We start from the raw sequence: 20,549 nt of genomic DNA, 5'->3' as shown, positions 1-20,549 counted from the left end.
GTTTGCCGAATTTTGGCCGAATGTCTTTTTAAAAATATTTACAAAAAGGGTGTTTGGGGGCGACCTGGGGGCGGCGGCTGGGAATCCGGTCGTCCCCACGGTGAAAATATCGTCGGTTCGCCCCCAAGCGGCGCTTTTTCTAGCCCTTGGGGGCGGGGGGGGGGGGGGGGGGGGGGGGACGGCTGGAGATGCTCTAACATAGCGTATTCTAAGACAAGTTTGCTTATGTGGCATATAGTTAAAGAGGAGAGAGGTGTTTGGAGTAACATAATATGTTACTGTAACATAACGCAACCCAAAGCAAAATGAGTCTATAATGTAATAAATGCTATCTTCTATGATACTACTTATATGATATTTTGCACTACGAAGGTAGTAACAAAGACTGGTGTCATATGCATGACATTAGTCTAAGTTACTCCCCACTATGACTAGCCTAATGGAACCAACTACTATTCCTAGCATCCTGTCGGACCAGCGTAGCATCGTTAGATTAGAGAGATAATTAGGAAGCTTGATTAGGGCTTAGAACATAGGTCTGTATGGTACTTCTCCCTCTATCCGGATATATAAGACCTAGTATACGTATTTTGAGATTTACGGTAATCTTTGATAAGAACAATAATATATGGTATGTATACTACGAAAATATTTTGTTAGAAACACATTTCAAGTACGAACTTGGCGCTATACTTTGTGAAACACACACCATATAATATTGGTCTTAGTGATGGTCAAAATAAATCTTGAAACGCGCATTAGGCCATATGTTTCTGGATGGAGGGAGTATCTTCTTTCCAACAAACCAGTTCTCTTGCGCGATTCAAGTTTGCTTCCTACAATAATTGCACCACAAAATCACATGAGCACAAAATTGCAGTTTTGTTTACTCTAAACCCTTATGTTTTATGTTCTCTTATTCTTTCTGGAAATATATTAAGTAAAAATTTGCTTCAATGTTATCAAAGTGTTAATTCTTCTAATGCAAATGAGATTTGTGGTGGTGTAATGTGTCTCACATGCACGATAATGTTTTGCTTACAACCAGACAAACTAAAATTTGGGTCTAGAATAACTGAACGTTGGCACATTTGGATGAGAACTTGGTGCTTTCGGGTACCCGTGCACCCTATATGCGCAAAAAAAATAGTAATTCATAAAAAGTTCAAAAAATTCTAAATCTTTTTGAAATCAAACATGATCAGGTATTGTACTCGTATTAAAAGTTTGGACAAGAAATGATTTCTATTGACTTCAGGGCAAAAAAGACAAGTTTATGACCGACAATATAGCGTGCATAGTACTTGTATTCATCAGGTTTTTGCCGAATCTTCGACCCACGATGCAACAGAAGTCATTCTCTGACGAATCTTTTTTTGAATTACTATTTTTTGCATATAGGGTGCCCTGGTACCTAGGTTCTCTTTTGTATTTTTCCCACTATATTTATTCTAACTCGCAGTAAAACCAGACAAACTAAAAATTGGTTCTAGAAAACTGAACTTTGGCACTTTATTTATTCTAAACCGCAGTAAAACCAGACAAACTAAGATTTGGTTCTAGAATAATTGAACTTTGACACTTAATTTATTCTAAAACATAGTAAAATTATTTCCATCGACTATTGAATTCCCTTCCAGTACAAGTAGAACTTGTTTCGTTCTAATAGAAGCTTGCGTCGTCGTTTTCCTCGTGCACCGGCATGGGGACATGCCGAATCTAAGGCAGGGGGAATGCCACGGCCCACCGGTGTACCGGGCTGCGTCCCGACTAGGGCCAGACCCATGTAATGACTCAGTGAGCGGTGAGCGTGTGTGTGTGGCCTCGTCCTCTTAAGGCGTGGCAAGTGAGGAGAGAAGGGATGAAAAAGTCTTATGAACTATCTTCTTCCCTGAACCTAACCTTCTGTCTGTCTACCTCCGATCCCCAATTCCCTCTCCATTTTCCCTTCTCTGGAGACCTAGTTCGTGAGGGGTTATCATCAAATCTCCCCTCCCTCCATTTCATATTAGTTGTTGCTGATTTAATATAACTTTATACATATTTTTTTTCTAAAAAACAGAAAGTTCTTTTATTCTGAGCATTTGCACACATACATGAAATTATTACAGGTTATTTTTCGAGGGAATGAAATTATTACAGGGTTATTTAGCCACCCACACTACGGAATATGTAAATAAAGATCATCAAAGCGTTTGATCCTAGGTCCACCCATGGGCGTACGAAGAGCACATGGGCCAGCACCCTGAACCATGACCATGCCATCTGGACCACCTCGTACTTGTCCATAGCTTCAGTAGAAAAACTGCAACCAAGTAGATATTGTTTTTCTTGTCAAAAACCACATTTTCTGTGGGAGCAAATCTTATTGACCTCCGAGTTAACTCTGTTGTTTATTATTCTTTGAATAAAAAGGTAGGATCAAACAAGAAACAAGACATGTATACTGCCTCATAAACATCAGAGGATATGTATAAAGTTACTTGTCAAGAACGGAGGCAGTATACGTGTGAAAGAGGATAAATTTTGTACTCCCTCCGTTCCATATTACTTGTCGCTGATTTAGTACAACTTTGTACTAAATTAGGGACAAGTAATATGGAACGGAGGGAGTACAAGGAAAGACAAATAAAACATAAGAGCAATGTAGGGTATACCATTTCCTTGATGTGAGCTAGTTTCATCTGATTCTCCTTCAACTTACACCATTCATCTAGTTGAGGGCAGCACTGAATACGTAGTTCTTGGAGGTTGGTGAGTATGCTCTCCGGTAAAGAGGTGATGCTCTCACAAGTTCTGATCTTAAGCGTCTTGAGCAAGGTGAGTTCTCCTAACCATTGCGGTAGTGATGTCAATGCATTGCACATATCCAGACTCAGCGATTGCAACTGTGTAAGTTGCTTCAGGTTCTTGTCCAATTCCTGTAGGCAGTTCATGTATATTAAGCTCAACTGCCGAAGAGATGGGAGTTCACCGACCCATTCTGGCAAACATTTCAGGCTAATGGATTCTAGGGAGAGTGATTCAAGGGAGACGAAGGCTTGGCTGATCTGTGGTGAGATAGTCAGATCATCGCAATGGGTGATACTTACGTCACTAAGGCCAGGAAGGTGGTGAAGCAATCTCCACTGCCGCAAAGGCAACTCCGAGTATTCAACTTTCAGTTTACTCACAGGAGGGGAAGAGGAGGAAGCAACTGTGCTTGCGGCACAATTTCCGCATGACGATAGCACATTTTTACCTCTTGATATAAACATGAACACAGCTCTAGGCGGACATCGCTTAATCATCAACTTGGGGCAGTTGTCCAGTTTCAAATACTCCAGTTTAGGCAACGTGAACTCATTCGCACCGTCCTCACCCATAGGGCATGATGTGTCAAATTCTTTCAGGTTATACATGTTGCCGAGAACAATACTCCGTAGGTTGGGTAGTTGGGCGAATCTTGGTAGGCTTCTGCATGGCAGATTCCACAACACCAAACTCACAAGATTAGGAAGATATCTGCTCATAGGCATTAACCAGTGTGGAAAGATGACACCCTTGTAACCTACTATCATCAAATCCTTTACACTGGGTGGTGGCACTAGCTCTGTTAGCAACACCATGTGTCCCACAGAACTAACACCTTCCCTCCAGTTCAATGTCAGTTTTTCAATATTGTGTTTCTCCATCAACCTTATAATGCGTGCCTCTTCTACGGACTTCACATTTTCAAGACCGACGATACTCAACTCATCAGGATTTGTATGCTTAAGCCAGACAAGACTGCTGCTGGATTCACTGTCATCGGCACGCACATAAAACCCTTGTCTTCCCAGTTTCAACAAGCCAAAAAGGTTCTGAATATCCAGTTTCCCCACATTTTCTGGAAGGCTAGAAATGCGCGTGCATTTTTCAAGGTTTAGTTTTTTGAGGCTGCTAAAACTTTCAGGTACACTAAAACCATAGTCATTGCGAGACAAGTCCAAGTGCTCCAGATTGGGAAGAGTACCGATACAGTCTATGAAACTTTGATTCGCTGACGGGTTGTCCAATGAATAATAACCCCTGCAGGACGATATATTTAAGTACCGGAGTTCCGTGAGTTTGCTGATGACCTCTGGCAACCCTATGGGTGTTCCGCGATCTGATAAATTCAAGTATTGGAGTTTGGTAAGGGCACCCAGAGCTTTGGGAATCCTTATAGACTCCAGCGACCTGAAATACCATGAAGCATCGAGATACCTCAACTGTCTCAGTTGACCAATAGAATCGGGCAACTCTCGTGTACACCATCTTCTTAAATCTAAGACACGGAGGCATTTAGCTGGTGAAAAATCACCATGAAGCTGAAAGTCGCCAGGATCATGAAAATGCAGTGCCCTTATCTTCGAGAGTGGAGTCTCTGATGAATTAAATAGCTTTCTCCCATCTGTCAGCCAAGCATATCGGCAGGTAGGACTCTCTATGTCAATTTCATCAGCCACGACTGATCTTGCAAGATCATACACCAGGTCATGCATGATGAAGAATTCAGTTAGGACGTCCATAGTCTGCATCAATAATTTAGATCGTATTACACTTCATAATTCGAAACACCTTCAGGTTTTTACGCACTAAATAGAGTTCATTAACAACTAAATACTCCCTCCGTCCCATATAATGTAAGACTTTTTTTACACTAGTGTAGTGTCAAAAAAAAGGGCTTACATTATGGGACGGAGGGAGTAGATGGTAATGAAAATAGCATGTCCACAGATAGCCGCCGAGAATGGAAGGAGTACATCCACACCTAAGGCAGTTCGCGGTGCTTTTTAGATTTCTCAACAAACTGAATAATCTCGGGGCCCCGATCTAACAAGTAAACTTGTAAACTAGGGAGCCCCCAGGTCCTAGCTGACAAGTAAGCTTCTAAGACCTCTTTTAATGCAAAGGTACTTACATGAGGTGCTAAGTGCATTGAATAGTTTAGCAACTCAACTCCCCAATGCATAGGTGCTTAACTTCTTGTTGCTAAGTTCACTATATTTAAGATTTAGCACCTAAACTTTTTCATGCATTAGTCAACTTCTTTCATTTAAATGGTTTGCCTAGGTTCACATGCCTGGCATTGGTTCTTCCTGGGGTCACCAAATTGCTCTCCCTCCTCTTTAATTGTTGTGCCATGTCATTTTTTTGCTTATGTGGCATGCTTAGCACCTGTCCACGGTGGAGCACTGAGAAGGGCCTAAACATATAATTTATCCTAAATGACCTTCATTATAGCACTTAATTTAACAAGCTTGGGGTCGTTGTTAATGAACTTGTCCACGGTGGAGCACTGAGAAGTGGCCTCTCCACGGTGGAGCACTGTTCATGGTGGAGCATTGAGAAGTGGCCTCTCCAAAACTTATTTTCTCAACAAATCGAATAATCTTGGGGTCGTCTGGACCAGCTCATAGATGTGGAAGATAGAGATTTATTTACTCCCTCTGTCTGGGTATATTGGGCCCCTTAGAGCGAAAGTGATGTTCTAATCCCGAGCTCACATGAGCTCTGGTGAACAGCAAAATCAAAAAAATCCAATTCTTTTTGTGTGAAACTTTGACAAATGTTATCATATGGTGCCAAAGTTCATCACCAGATGACATTCATGTAAAATGTGGCAAAAGGAACAAAATCGATGCTCCAAAATGCGTTTAAAAATAACATTTTGGAGCATCTATTTTTTGCCACATTTTCCTCGAATGTCATCTGGTGATGAAATTTTGCAAGCTATGAAAACATTTGCCAAAGTTTCACCACAAAAAAAATCAGATTTTTATTTTATTTTACTGTTCACCCGAGCTCATGTGAGCTCGGGATCAGAACAGCTGCGCCCCCCTTAGAGCATCTCTATCTAATCCTCAAAAAGGGCTAACTCCTCAAAATATTATGTTTTGACAAGTTAAGAGGCACCTAAAGACCTCTCAAATGGTTAACTTCCTTAATTTTTGCAGATTTAAGCCCTACAACTTGCCCAACTCTCTAAATTTTGACCGGCCGCCTACCATTCTTAACCAAAGCTTTCCTCCTCCCAACTTCCGTTGGTGGCGCCTCTGCAACACAATGTCATCGCTACAGCCACCAAAGGCCCCGATTCCGACGGGAAAGAAACGTCGGGTGCCTCCACAACTCTATCGACCACTCCCGACGGCGCTACACCGCCAGAGTCGACAGATGCACCGCCATCCGTGCCAAAGAAACGGCTCGAGACGAAGAGCGTGTGCGGACCGCCTCGCTGCCCGCGAAGACAATAGGTTGCCCTCCGCTTGATCCAGTTGATGGCAAGTGGGCGAGGAAGCCGACGACGGCCGCCAAGGCCCTCACCAAGGCGGTGACGAAGAAGAGGAAGAAGGTGTCCACATCGACACCTTCTCCATGTCCGGTGCCACATAGGCCTTCTCCTCCATCTTCAGCAACCACATCACCTCCTCCTTGGGCACCTACGTCCACCGCAACCGCAGATGAGGTCCATGGCTGTTGAGTGTCCGAAAAAATGCCCGAGAGGTAAAATATTTGAAATTTCCTCTTTCGCTATGGATATTGGCAATACAATGCGGCGATGATCTTGTGACGTGTTTTTTGTTGGTAATTGTAATGTGGACGAGTATGATGTTGCAAGTTTCATGTCTCAATTGGATGAAGCACACACGCACGCGCGCACGCACACACACTCGACCTCGACGATTTAGAGTTGTCCATTGATGGTGCAAGCAATGATCAGTAAAAAGAGAGTGAGGAGGATGATCCCGAAGTGGAGGAGGTCGATGATCCTAAGGAGACACAAGCAAGCATCCAGAAGACAAGAACAACAAAGTACGACTCCCAAGAGGGCATTTCTTTGTGGCTTGCTTGGATGAATGTATTGCTTGATGCCTCGGTTGGTATGGATCAAACAAAGGATAAGTTTCAGTATGATTGAAGACTACTATTACAACAATGTGACTATCATTCCTACCGCACTCAAGGCTCTCTCACCCACCGGTGGACTGTGATACAAGACCAATGCAACCGATTATCCGGTTGTGTTGATCAAGTCGACCATGCACCATCGGGTAGAGTGCAAATCCCGGACTATGAGCCTCGCATCTAAGAGCTATAAAGCAACGCAACAAGAAGGGCAGCAGTGAGTCATTCATATTGCACCATTGCTACAAGGAACTAGTTGGCATTGAGAAATGGGTCCAGAATAACTTTGAAACCACACCGAAAAGGGCATGAATTAGCATGCCCGTTGAACCCAATGACGAGGAGGATGAAAACCCTCACAAAAGGACGGATGGGAAAAAGATGATGAAAGAGAGGAAGAAGCATTGACGTGTCAGCGCCTACTAAGAGGAGCTTTGTGTTATGAGTGAGATAAGAAAGCCTTGGCGGCTAAATGCAATGAAGAGCAGGTTGCGAGATGGAACGAGCTCAAGTTCACAGACGACGAGAAGTGGGGAGCAAAGGTGGCAGCGGAGGAGCGTAGGATTACATTCAGGGGGGAGAGGCTTGCAAAAGAGAAGAATGTCGAAGAGCGTAGTATCATGTTCATGGACCCGAGCTCGATGGATGCCATGGCAAGTATTGGGAACTCCTCGCCGAGAGATCTCGGCCCAAACGGAGGTCAGCCATAGTGGTGGGGGTGATGATCGTGGCTGTGGTGATGGTGATGGTGAGCATGGGAGTGCTTGAGTTCGTATAGTATGAATTTGGTAGGCTTGGTCCACGATATTAGACATGCTATGTGGTGGTTTTTTGGATAAACTTGATTGATTTGGTGGCTTTTGGATTAAGTATATGCATGTTTTAGTTTGAATTGTTCGATTGGATGAACTATATGTATGTTTGTAGTTGAATTGTCATGTATGGTCAATTTGAATTATTCAAATGATTGATAAAATATCGTGCAATTGTTCAAAATGAATGTGACAAAATATAAAAAGACTAGTCCAATTTTTTTAGGAAGTTAAATATAGGGGCTCGCTTAGGTCCGACCATTTTCTTAACTCATTATTTTTAAGGAGTTAAGGTTTCAAAGAGCATTTGAGAGGTCATAAGATAGAGGTTTAGCTAGAGATTCTCTTAGCAAGCTACTACCGCCATCATGGTTTTTAGTCCCCTCGTATTTTGATCATGATTTTAACTAGTAAAAATTAAGTTATATATAGTAAAAATAATATCATTGAAAATTATATTTAAATATGAATCGAATAATTTTTTGACATGCATTAATATTTTTCTTGTCAAATATGTGGTCAAACATTGACCCAAAATATGATGAAGACTGATAAACCCAGACAGAGGTAGTAGTTGCGATCTATTTTTTCTATGGCTGGTCCTAGTGGGAGTAACTTAGCTAGTAACATAGCGCATTTCAAGAGAAGTTTGATTATGTAGCATGTAGTTAATGAGGAGAGAGGTGTTTAGAGTAACTAGGAGAGCTCCAATGTTATAAAACACATTATAATGGTGGTCTAGTCAGCATTCTCACGAGAATATGTATCATATGAACTACATTGCCACAAGTTGAAGGAAACAATAGAACATTACCACAAAGGTATATGCAGTAGAAACTCACCACTTGTGACTTTGGATGTCCAAGGAAGGACATGCCTAAAAGGTGGTTAATATAACTTTCACTGGTCTGTATATCAGAAAATGTCTTTGATGGCTTAACAAGTCCAAGAGCAATCCATTGGTGAACTAGTTCTTCTTTAGATATCTTGTGACCTTTTGGAAAGACTGCACAATAGCCAAAGCATAGCTTCAAGTATGAACCCATACTACGATAGCTTAGCAGCAATGATGCATGCACCTGATGAGATGAAGATTCTTCTGAGGCAAGCACGTGCCAGAACTCACTGTTGTTCACCGACACCCATTGATCAACTGACTTCATAGAGTACAACATATACCCAATAGATTGGGCTGCTAAAGCCATACCTCCACACTTCTTTGCAATGTCCTTCCCGATCAGCTCTAATTGCGCGTTGTTAGTTCTAGCATCAAAGGAAGTTTTATCTTTTATGATGGTCCAGCAAATGTCATCTCCCAAGGGAGTTAACTTGTATGGCTCCAATGTCTGAATTTTCTGTGCAATATATTCTTCTCGTGTGGTTACTACCGCCACCACATTGCTCCCTTCACCCAGTTCTAGCATAGTCTTCAACCTTTCTAACTTTTCTGCTTCCATCTCCCACAGGTCATCTAAGATGATTAGAATCTTTTTACCAGAAAATAGCCTTTGAACATTATTTTCTACCATCTGTGGGTCAGTATGCTGACTATTGCAATTGGATAGTTGTGATATTATAGAATTTCCATTTGTTCAAATCAAATTTCTGGGATACATAGACCCACACCCGAGAGTACTCTTTGAAGTGTGAATCCTTGAAAACCAATTGTGCCATGGTTGTCTTCCTAATGCCTCCAATACCATATATGGGAAGGATGGTGATTTCTTTTGTGATGCTCCCAGATAAACGAGCCATGATTTCCTGTTTATCATTATCCCTCCTGCGACTTGTGTTTTCGTCACAGCCGCTATTGTTTCCCGGTTATCATGGATTTCCGGCACACTAGGGGCATTTTCTTGCATGAAAATGAAAGGAATACGGTCTTCTGCGATCCCCTTCAACTGCTCTCTCATATTCTTCATCTTATTGGCCATTTTCAACTTGGAAACATTGATTGGAGGGCAACACTGCAAAGGCAATAAATTTGATTTTAGTACATTTTGACACTCAAAGTAGTGAAACACAATTTGACAGACCTAGGAACAAGATAATATATATTGATATTTGGAAATCAAACACCTGAAAAAATGAAACTATTTTCACTCTTTATAATATAAATATATGTTGTCATGTACATGATGGCCAACAATGTAAATTACTTCATTCGAAATCTTTCTTTTTTAAGAGACCAGAGTTTATTTTCTTATTGAGGACACAAAAATGTTCCTTTTGTATAAAAATTGACATAAACACATGCACCAACATGAACATGTGCAAAAAAGGTTTTTTATTGCATTCTTTTCTCGAGATAGTTCATTCTAAAAGTTGTGTTGATCTGCAAAAGGAGAATTTGTCTTTTTGTAAATGATTAGATGGTATGAAGTGAGATGGCAACATTATAGTTGTAGGAATAACTAGTTTCTAGATCTAACCTTTTTTTTGTAAATCCAAGCATGTTGTCATGGTCAATAAATCAAAGAGATGAAATAAATAAAAGACAAATTCAAGGGTGAAGGGAAGAAGCAAAGGAACCCTAACTAGCAAAGGTCTATCATAGCGGACGGATGAGAGGGAATAACTCACCATGGACTATGGACCCTCCACCTTTGATTAGTCCACCAAAGGTGGACTAGTGGACCAAATTTGACCAATGTACGCTTCTCATGTACCACATCCATGGGTAAACAGTCACTCTCACTTGAATGAAATGGGAAGGAGGGGCAGGCACTAGATCTCCCCTTGAATAAAATGGGGAGGAGGGGCGGGCACTTGAGCTAGTATAGAAAGATTGGGGAGATTTAAGGTCGAGTTTGAGGAGCCTCGTACGACTTGGGCCGACATTGAGAATGGAAAGTTTGTAGAGGGTGTTGAGGAGTCGAGAATGACTCGGGTTTGTGACCAAGCCCCTCTCGACACCTTCCTAACATATGACTAGGCTGCGCTTCGTCGAGATGACTAAACCCATTCCAAAAACATTGAAGTGCCAAATCTTGTTGGTGTACAACGGTCTTCGCTATAGGTCATCACACACACCCTCGCTATTAATATTTGTCATGATTGGTCGGTTAGCGACACTCCCACTAATCTTTGTTTGGGCCACGTTGCTGACTATACCTCCAACTCACATGTTGTTTGCACTAAAACAACAATTATTTTAATAGTAGCAAATAACATTGAACAGTACAACACTACTTGTCCTAGACCAAGTATTGAACACTAGATGTATTACGATACACGCAGTATAAATCCCTAGCTTAACTCAGGTAAGAACCAACCATATTGAGCATAGGCCATAATGATCCAGAAACTCCCCTCCTATCAAGGCTATCCCATCCTAGTTGAATGCATCGTCGTTTGGGAGAATAGGTCCGTGAAATCGCCACCTTCGGGTCGAGATCGTAGTATCCTACACCAGAGGAAGTCTAATATGATTTTTGGGGAGCACATATGTATGACTGCTCATGTGAACGAATACTTCAACCTCAAAGCTAACAAGAACACCGCAAATGCCTTTTTCCCTGTCAGTGCTGCATATGCCAATAATTTTATCCCTATTGTTTGGGATATATTTTGCCTTGTATATATCGCAAAATAGATATATTATACTTTGTAGAATTTTGCGCATCTGGGTTGCTAATAGAAAATATTGTGATGAATACACTTACAGGAATTATGAGCATAATATATTTCATATATTCCTAGATCAACTTAAGAGTTCATTCCATTTTTACCCTAAGGTCTATATTTTTCGACAGAATTTACCTAGAATAGTTAGAGTTCAACTGCTCACTGGACAAATTTCATTTGATTCAGTCGGCACATACCTTTTGTGAAGCAGGTTCAGTGTTGACTTCGAAATCATCGATCATGTCAGAGATCTCATACATAGTGTCCTTGAGCCGCCCCAGCCACAGACGCACCGCCTGATCCGTGATGGACCGCCTCTCAGCGTCTTCGAGCAGGGCCTCCACCGTCTGCAGCGACGATCTCATCTTCTGTAGGTCGCTTACGAAGTTCCACTGCAGCTTGATCTGGCCTTTGATGGCGGACATGATCTGCTTGCTCACAACAGCGAGGATGGCAGAAGCGATGACGCCCCCGACATGCGCCATGGCTGCTCACCTCTCTCAACTCTTCAATGGGCTGATGGCTGCAGAGGAAGTGGGTGTGAGGTAGACGAGCTCCTGGTGTGGACGATCGATAGGGTCTTATCACGCGGATTGGAGGTTGCGCCAAGTCTACCGTCAACAAGTGCCTATCACTAAGAATAAAGTAGTGCAGGTTGGTGGGTGCCAAGTACCAATAGTTGTGCTAGCCAACGGAAGCAAGCTACACCAGAATATCATTACCATGAGACAATTACAAAAGGCTTTCATCGGGTCGAGTTTCTTTACTTACGTAGATGCTTTGTTCAGTTCAAAACAACAAAAAAGATGCTCTACGCCCTATAGGGATGCTACTTTTTTGAACCCTGCAGACTGCCTATAATCTACGGGGAAGTGGGAACCAACTACGATCCCTAGCTTCTTGTCTAGGGATGCGGACGGTGTCCACGAGTCCGTGAACGTCCGCGAAGCCGAAAACACACTAAACTTTGCTACTTTAGTAAGCGTGCTAGGCTTAATTTTCATCTCGCGGACCGCATGCCTAGTCTTGTCGGACCAGCGTAGCATCGTTAGGTCCGAGAGTTAATTAGAACTTAGAATGTAGGCTTGTATGGTACTACTCCTTCTGTCCAGATGTATAAGACCTAATAAGTATTCCGGCATTTAGATAATCTTTGATAAGATCAATAATATATGATATGTATACTTAAAAAATATACTGTTAGAAACACATTTCAAATACGAACTCGGTGATATATTACTGGTCTTGGTGATGGTCAAAATAAATGTTGAAATGCACATTAGGCCCTACGTTTCTGGATGGCGGGAGTATCTTCTTTACATCTAACAAGTTCTTGTGATTCCAGTTTGCTTCCTACAATAATTGCATCGCAAAATCTCGTGAGCGCATAATTGTAGCTCCATTTATTCTACACTCCTATGTTTTATATTCTCTTACTTTGTGAAAATATATCAAGTAAAAAATTGCTTCAATGTTATCAAAGTGTTAATTCTTCTAATGCAAATGAGATTTCTAGTGATGTAATATGTCCCACATGCCCAATAATGTTTGCTTAAAACCAGACAAACTAAAATTTGGTTCTATAATAACTGAACTTTGACACTTAATTTATTCTAAACCGCAATAAAATCAGACAAACTAAAATTTGGTTCTAGAATAACTGAACTTTGACACTTTATTTATTCTAAACCACAGTAAAATTGCTTCCATCGACTATTCCATTCCCTTCGAGTACAACTAGAATTTGTTTGGTTCTGATAGAAGCTTGTGCCACATACACATTTTCTAATTTTACTAGTTGACAGGAATTGTCGTGCTTCATCTGCTCATATACCATGTTCCCGTCAACTTTCATAGTTGTTTCCTTTAAGTCGGTAAGTGCTTCACCCATTCACAATGTCTCTTATTTTTTGTGAAAAACCTATTGAACGCAAATTTGCTTCTAATGTTAATAATTTTTGCTTCATATGCAAATAATATTTTGTCAATGTAATATGACCCGTGTGTGTGATAATATTTGCTTCCAACTAAACAATTTTGTGTTTCCAATAGTAATTAATGTACTTCTAAAATAGTTGGAACTTTTCACTATTTATTTCAATTCACAATCAAATTCGTCCCATTAGACTATTGAACTTGATTCCACTGTTACTAGAATTTGTTTTGGTGTGTTGTCATGTACATTTTCCTCTAATGCTACTACTTGATATGTTCTAACCATATTTATAAGTTTTAGCTTGAAGTGTTGATAATTTAATGTTATGCTTGCAGGTGCCAGTGCAAACAGAGAACATGTCAACTGGGATTGGCTCGACAGTTCCAGAACAAATTAGACGGTGGTTCCAAACTATTGAATTTGGGTTTGTTCTCCAGACATGATTAACTGTATTTGACTCGGTAGTACTGGAAGATAAAATATTTAGATGTACTGGGACTTTAAAAATGCATATAAAGGAATGACCGGGTAGTGGATTTTGAAAACTTTGGTCTATGGCCTGTTCTTAGAGTTCAAACCAACATAATTTTCTTCTGCCCCTCTTCATAGTATGGTTGTGCTAAACTCAGTGTGAATCTTGAGTTCACCAAAAGCCTACAAAATACATGCTATAATCTTGAGATAGAAATCAACTTGAAAAGTTCACCAATATCGTTCTATTTATAGCCAAGCATGATATACATTTAGTTAGCATGTTACACCTGAAATTAACTCATTGAAACACTAGTCCTCTCAATGGGTTTATTAAAAATCATCAAAGCCACTAGGGGTATGTTCTTAGATGCACTTTCACACGGTTGGGTGCTAGTCCTACGCAACACTTACAATCGGTAGATAAATGGGAAGATTTTCCCTAATATCTATTCCCCATATTTTCTTTTGCTCGCAATTCCTTCCACTGTGCATATACGACCTATGCTAGATATATTTTTATATCATATAAAATTGGAGTCTTTATCTGCCACACATAGTTCAACAATATTTGAAACTCATTATTTTCTTAAATTTAATTTAAATTCAAGAACAACATATGCTTCCAAATGCACAAAATGATCCGAAGAAATCATGATAAACATGGACAAACTATTGCGCATGGATATGTCATGGATGCTCAGTGGGACCAACTTGAAGCTGCTCATGATGTGTGTGCTTTCAATCTCTCTATGCACTTCAAGAAATAATTGCACACAACCAGGATTGTGCTCATCCATCATAGTCGTTCCCACATTCTCATACTCAAAGCCTTCTGCCTTAACCTCATTTATCATAAACTATCATGTTTTGCATGATTACACATGTTGTCATGATGTCCCACAACATCTTTTCATCCCAAAAACTTGTAGGTTGACGAACAGTTGCAAAGCAATCTTGCAACACTCCAAATGTCCGCTTAACATTCTTCCTTCCTCGCTACTTCTTGACTTTGCCTAAGTGTTGTCTCATGTTACCTTGATGGTTTGATATTGTTTTCAAATGTGGACCATGACAGATATATGTCATCTGCAAGATAGAATACCTTTGTCATGTTGTTTCTCATTAACCCGATAGTTCAACGGTGCAACATCATTGCTTGCTCCAATACTTATAGATTGGTAGCTAGATGTTGGCCACCCAAGTGGAAGATTTTCTAATGGTAGAAATTTCTTCCCTCGGTTGAGAAACCAATGTGTCAATTCGTAGAGATAACACCCTAAAGCTCACTCGAGTAGCACTACAATACAATTAAAAGTTTACTTGTGTTTCAACACCTCTAATCAGATAGTCAATCTCAATAGCTTTGCTAGTTGCAACAAGTAATCAAAAGATAATGTGGTATGAAGTATTTTGTGTGTTTTGGAATAAATAATAACTAAAACATAAAAGTTCATATAAAAAGGTTTTTGAGAGTTTTTTATGGAGATAGTGAACTGTGGTTCTTACGTCCACTAGTAGCATCTCTCATGAAAGAGTGACATATAAATATAAGCATGTGCATGTGTAATTTTTACCATGTTTCTAAAAATGCATGTGTAATTGATCAATCAAACAATCACGCATATTATTACATGGTTGGGATCAAGTTTTATAGACAGTATGTCCATAAATCCACTGGAATCGACACATGCCAAATCTAATGGATAATACTCTATGATGGAAACCATCATAAACACCCTCAAGTATTAAGTAAAAAAACATGTGTGAAGCACAATGACATACAGTTGAACGCCATATTCCTCTCACCACACGTGGTACATGTGACAACAAGTCAAGCAATATTTTCATCCTTAAGGAGGCAAATCCGTTTAAGCTTTTTTTTGGTCTTGTTTCATGTCACCAAAAATACTACGCAATTAGGTATCTACTTCATATAATGCACATCACTCCACAAATTTTCGTTTATCTAAATTGGTCAATGGATATATTAATAAAACAAAGATCAATAAACGACCACCCCTTCCGTCTATAAATATAGGTATTTTTAGAGATTTCAATAAAAACTACATACGGATGTATATAGACATATTTTAGAGTGTCGATTCATTCATTTTGTTCCATATGTAGTCCTTTATTGAAATATATCTAAAAAGACTTATATTTGGGAACAGGGGAGTACAAATTATCCACCCAACCATGATAATCGGAGGCATAAAGTAATTATTCATCACATATGGTCTCTACATTATTGGTGGCCGGTTTAGCTGCAGTCATCAAGGCCTACGATAGCACTGGCTAATTAGCTTACTCATATCGTGGTTGTCAATGTCGTCAGAGCAGTTGAGAGTGAGACGTCGGAGGAAGAAAACAGCGAAACCAACGCGTTGGCTCAACCATGGACGAACTAATGTAATCTCTGCCAGCTAAGCATCCGGTGGCGCGAAATAGAAAAAGCAACACTAGGCTTCAAGTGTCGACCAAGTCTCCAGTGGTTATCTACAGACCTAGGATAAAAACCAATCAAACAAGGACTTTTATAACTACCAAACGTTCGGATTTTAGCAATAGGCAAGAACGATCCTTAATTCACTCTAATTATATACATGCATGCATTAGAATGACTAATTTTCCTTTCATGTGCACTCCTCTCTCTAATTACATGCATATAAACACTAAAGGACAAAAAGCTGATGTCATCCTAGATTCTTTCTTTTTTCAAACTTAAAAATGTTTTGTAGCTCAAACCGTAGCTCCGATTGAAAAACCGTCTTCACAAAAAAAACGGCTTGATGAGATCTTCGAAACTAGCTCCCATGTTGATATGTTCTAATGACTTTTTTTCAGACCAAAAGTTACCACATCTGGTCTACGTAAGTTATCACATCTGTCATACATAAGTTACCATGTTATTTACACAGAAGTTACCGGGGTAAGTTTTTTCAACAAACTTTTATCCCGAGGTCAAAAGTGATTGTGTTGTTTATAGTGAGTTATCAGCTTCGTTGTGTGTATATTACCATGTTGCATAAAAGTTATCGAGGCATGTTTTTCAACCATTTTCATCTACTTGGTCAAAAAATTACCGTGATGTTTGTATATGAGTTATCAGCTCTCCTGTGCGTGTATTATCATGTTGTTTACACATGAGTTACTCGGGGATATTTTTCAACAACTTTTTTTCCCTGGTCAAAAAGTTACCACGGCTGGATTGAGTAAGTTATCATCTCTGTTGTATGTATATTACCATGCTATTAACACAGAAGTTATCATGGTATGTTTTTCAGTAAACTTTTATCCCGGGGTCAAAAGTTATCGTGGGGTTTGTAGCGAGTTGTCAACTTTGTTGTGTGTATAAGACCGTGTTATTTGCACAGAAAGTATCAAGGGTATGTTTTTCAACTTCTTTTCTCGGGTTAAAAAATTATCACGCCTAGGCTAAGTAAGTTATCAGCTTCATTGTGCACATATTATCATGTCAATTACACATGAGTTATCAAAGGATGTTTTTTCAATAACTTATTTCTTTCAGACCAAACAGTTATCATGTGTAAGTTATCAGCTTCATTGTGCATATATTATCATGTCAATTACACATGAGTTATCAAAGGATGTTTTTTCAATAACTTATTTCTTTCAGACCAAACAGTTATCATGTGTAAGTTATCAGCTTCATTGTGCATATATTATCATGTCAATTACACATGAGTTATCAAAGGATGTTTTTTCAATAACTTATTTCTTTCAGACCAAACAGTTATCATGTGTAAGTTATCAGCTTCATTGTGCATATATTATCATGTCAATTACACATGAGTTATCAAAGGATGTTTTTTCAATAACTTTTTTCTTTCAGACCAAACAGTTATCATGTCTGTTGTGCGTATATTATCATGCAATTTACACATGAGTTACCGCGGGTATCAAGCAAGACGTTCAACGGCTTTCCAAAAAAAATGAAACGTTGCCAAATACATTTTGTAAACCAAATGGGTGAATGGACGAGCTAGGTTGCTGGTTCGCCGATCACTAGCTTCGATGGATAACAATCTAATTAAGTGCGAAAAAAAATCAAAAACTGAACTAACTTGTTTTTGTGCAAACGTAGTAGAGTAGACAGGTTAAATAAATTGTTTGTTTCAGCTCTTTGAAGAAACTGAGGGTAGGCGAGGTGGTTGCTATCGCGACTGGGATCGAGCGCCAGGGAGATCGTTCGGATTTAATGACAAAAACAGAACGTTTGGAAATTACAAATTCCCATCAAACAAACATGTTACTCCAAAGTGACAGGCATAATTACAGTGCAGGAACGTGCAGTACTACTACATAATGTAAAAACAATTATTTTGTACTCTTGTGAGACATTCGTTGTCTCTTAAAGTGTCAAGTACTGTAGCGCCTCCGCTTACGCGGCTCAGTTAGAACTTCCAAGGCTCTCAAGTCACAACGCTTTAAACTTCAGGCACCTGACTTGGTCGTCCGATGCACCGCAAAATCTACTCATGGATCGCAGTGCAGGGCAAGTGTCTGACATAACTTGGCAAAGAGAGGTTGGCCTCACAACCCAACTTTTCAACTTATCTACTATCACTGGCTCTAAAAAAAACTACTACTGTCACTGAAGATGCTACTCAATCAGATTGGTTCGTTGTACTTTTGCGAAGCAAGTGTGGTCGGGGATTCTGAACAAAGCCGCCTTGCCTCTGTCGCTCGATCCTTCCGCGACGTTGTCCCTCCATGAATGAATCGTGGACTCGGTCGGCCGCATCGGAGCCGGCTCGCTCCTCAACCGTCCCACGCAGCCTGCCTGGCTCAACTCCTGCGGTGTTCACATGTCCTGCTCCTGCTGTTCGTCGTTGTAGCCTTTTTCTTTCGTTTATCTTCTTTTTCGCCACTGTAAGTTGTTTCCCCTCTATTGATCAATGGAAAGCAGCACTGGCTGCCTTTTCGTCAAAAGAAAGTGTCACGTATTTATTACGTATTATCTCGTGTACACATTTTTTTCCCTCGTGCTTTACCCCTTCATTGTAAAATGAATGAAGCTTTTAACATGGATTCGTTCCAAAAAATCACAACTCAGGTGGGCAAACTTGCTAAAGTTTTTTATTCGATTTTTCTTATAAACTCCTGCCACATCAACCACTTTCAGTAATATAATATTTAGGAGGCCAACTTGTGTTTTTCTATTTGTCGCACGCTGTGACAAATTGTCGACACATAGCACAGGCATTCTCGATCTATTGAGCAATTGCGCCGGCCATCTCATTTGTACGCATTTGGGAACCTTCTAAAAAAAACCTGAACGAGGTTTATTTCTTTTACTTGTTTTTCTTGGGAAACGTAGTAATAATTTAAAATTTTCCTACGTGTCACCAAGATCAATTTAGGAGATGCTAGCAACGAGAGAGAGGGAGTGCATCTTCATACCCTTAAAGATCGCTAAGCGGAAGCGTTGCAAGGAACACGGTTGATGGAGTCATACTCGCGGCGATTTAAATCACGGAAGATCCGGTCTAGCGCCGAACGGACGACGCCTCCGCGTTCAACACACGTACAGCCCGGGGACGTCTCCACCTTCTTCATCCAGCAAGGGGGAGGAGAAGTTGAGGGAGAACTCCGACAGCACGACGGCGTGGTGGTGGTGGAGCTCGTGGTTCTCCGGCAGAGCTTCACCAAGCTCAACGGAGGAGGAGGAGGTGTAGGGGGAGGGCTGCGCCAGGGGCTGAGGTGCGGCTGCCCTCCCATCCCCCCCTCCCTCTAGAAAAGCTCTAGCAAACGAACTACATGATCTTGTGCTATGCTTAGGATTGGGTCTTGTCCATCACATCATTCTTCTAATGATGTGATCCCGTTATCAGTGACATCCAATGTCCATGGTCAGGAAATCACAACCATCTATTTATCAACGAGTTAGTCAATTAGAGGCTCACTAGGGACATGCTGTGCTCTATGTATTCACACATGTATTACGGTTTCCGGTTAATACAATTATAGCATGAACAATAGACAATTATCATGAACAAGGAAATATAATAATAACCATTTTATTATTGCCTCTAGGGCATATTTGTTTCTTTTTTAATTTGTTTCTTATTGTTTCTTTTTTCTCATGAATCCACAGTTTGAAAAAATTGTTCAAATCTTCAAATTTTATTCAGAATTTTAAATCTTTCATTTTTGTAAAAAAGTTTGGAATTTCAAAAAATATAATTGCATTCAAAAATACTTTAAATAGTTAAACTTGTTTAGTTTTTCAAAAAAGATCAAATATTCAAATTTTGATCAAAAATGACAAAAAAATGTTCTAAATTCTCAATTTTTGTAAACACTTTTATAAAATGAACAGGTTTAAAAGTTTTTCACTATTTTCAAAAAATAATCCAAAAATTTATTATTTAGAAACATGTTCTTGTTATCAAAAATTGATCACGCTTTTTAAAAAAAATCAGAATATTTAAAAATGTTCCATTTTTCAAAAAATGTTTCACATTTTCAAAAATTGTCCGTGTTTCAAAAAATATTTGATTTTTTAGAAAAGAATGCAGTACAATAAAAAATCACCACAATTAATCGCGAGCTCCCAATCGCTACAGCCTTTTGTTTCTCAATACTTACAGTTGCGCAGTATTGAGCCAGCCCAGCTAGAAGCTCCCTGTGTGAATCGTGACCCAAAATGCGTCACATAGGAGCTCCCAATTCCTATTTGGCGCTTACAGCGCAAGTTAAAGGCTTAGGGCATGTACAATGGTAATATCTTCGGATTGTCACATAGGATAAATGCTGAAGTGAAG

The 20,549-nt window shown here is 39.9% G+C and overlaps 1 pseudogene; it reads right to left on the bottom strand.

Moving 5' to 3' along the window:
- Positions 1-2,087: 2,087 nt before the first annotated feature.
- On the bottom strand, positions 2,088-11,836 carry LOC123126019 (putative disease resistance protein RGA1; annotated as a pseudogene).
- Between the last annotated feature and the right edge of the window lie 8,713 nt (positions 11,837-20,549).

This window comes from Triticum aestivum, chromosome 5D, assembly GCF_018294505.1.
Source record: "Triticum aestivum cultivar Chinese Spring chromosome 5D, IWGSC CS RefSeq v2.1, whole genome shotgun sequence".
In the NCBI taxonomy this organism is placed as follows: Eukaryota; Viridiplantae; Streptophyta; class Magnoliopsida; order Poales; family Poaceae; genus Triticum; species Triticum aestivum.
Note: the sequence above shows the minus strand (reverse complement) of the source record. Positions and strands in the feature narration are given on the sequence as shown.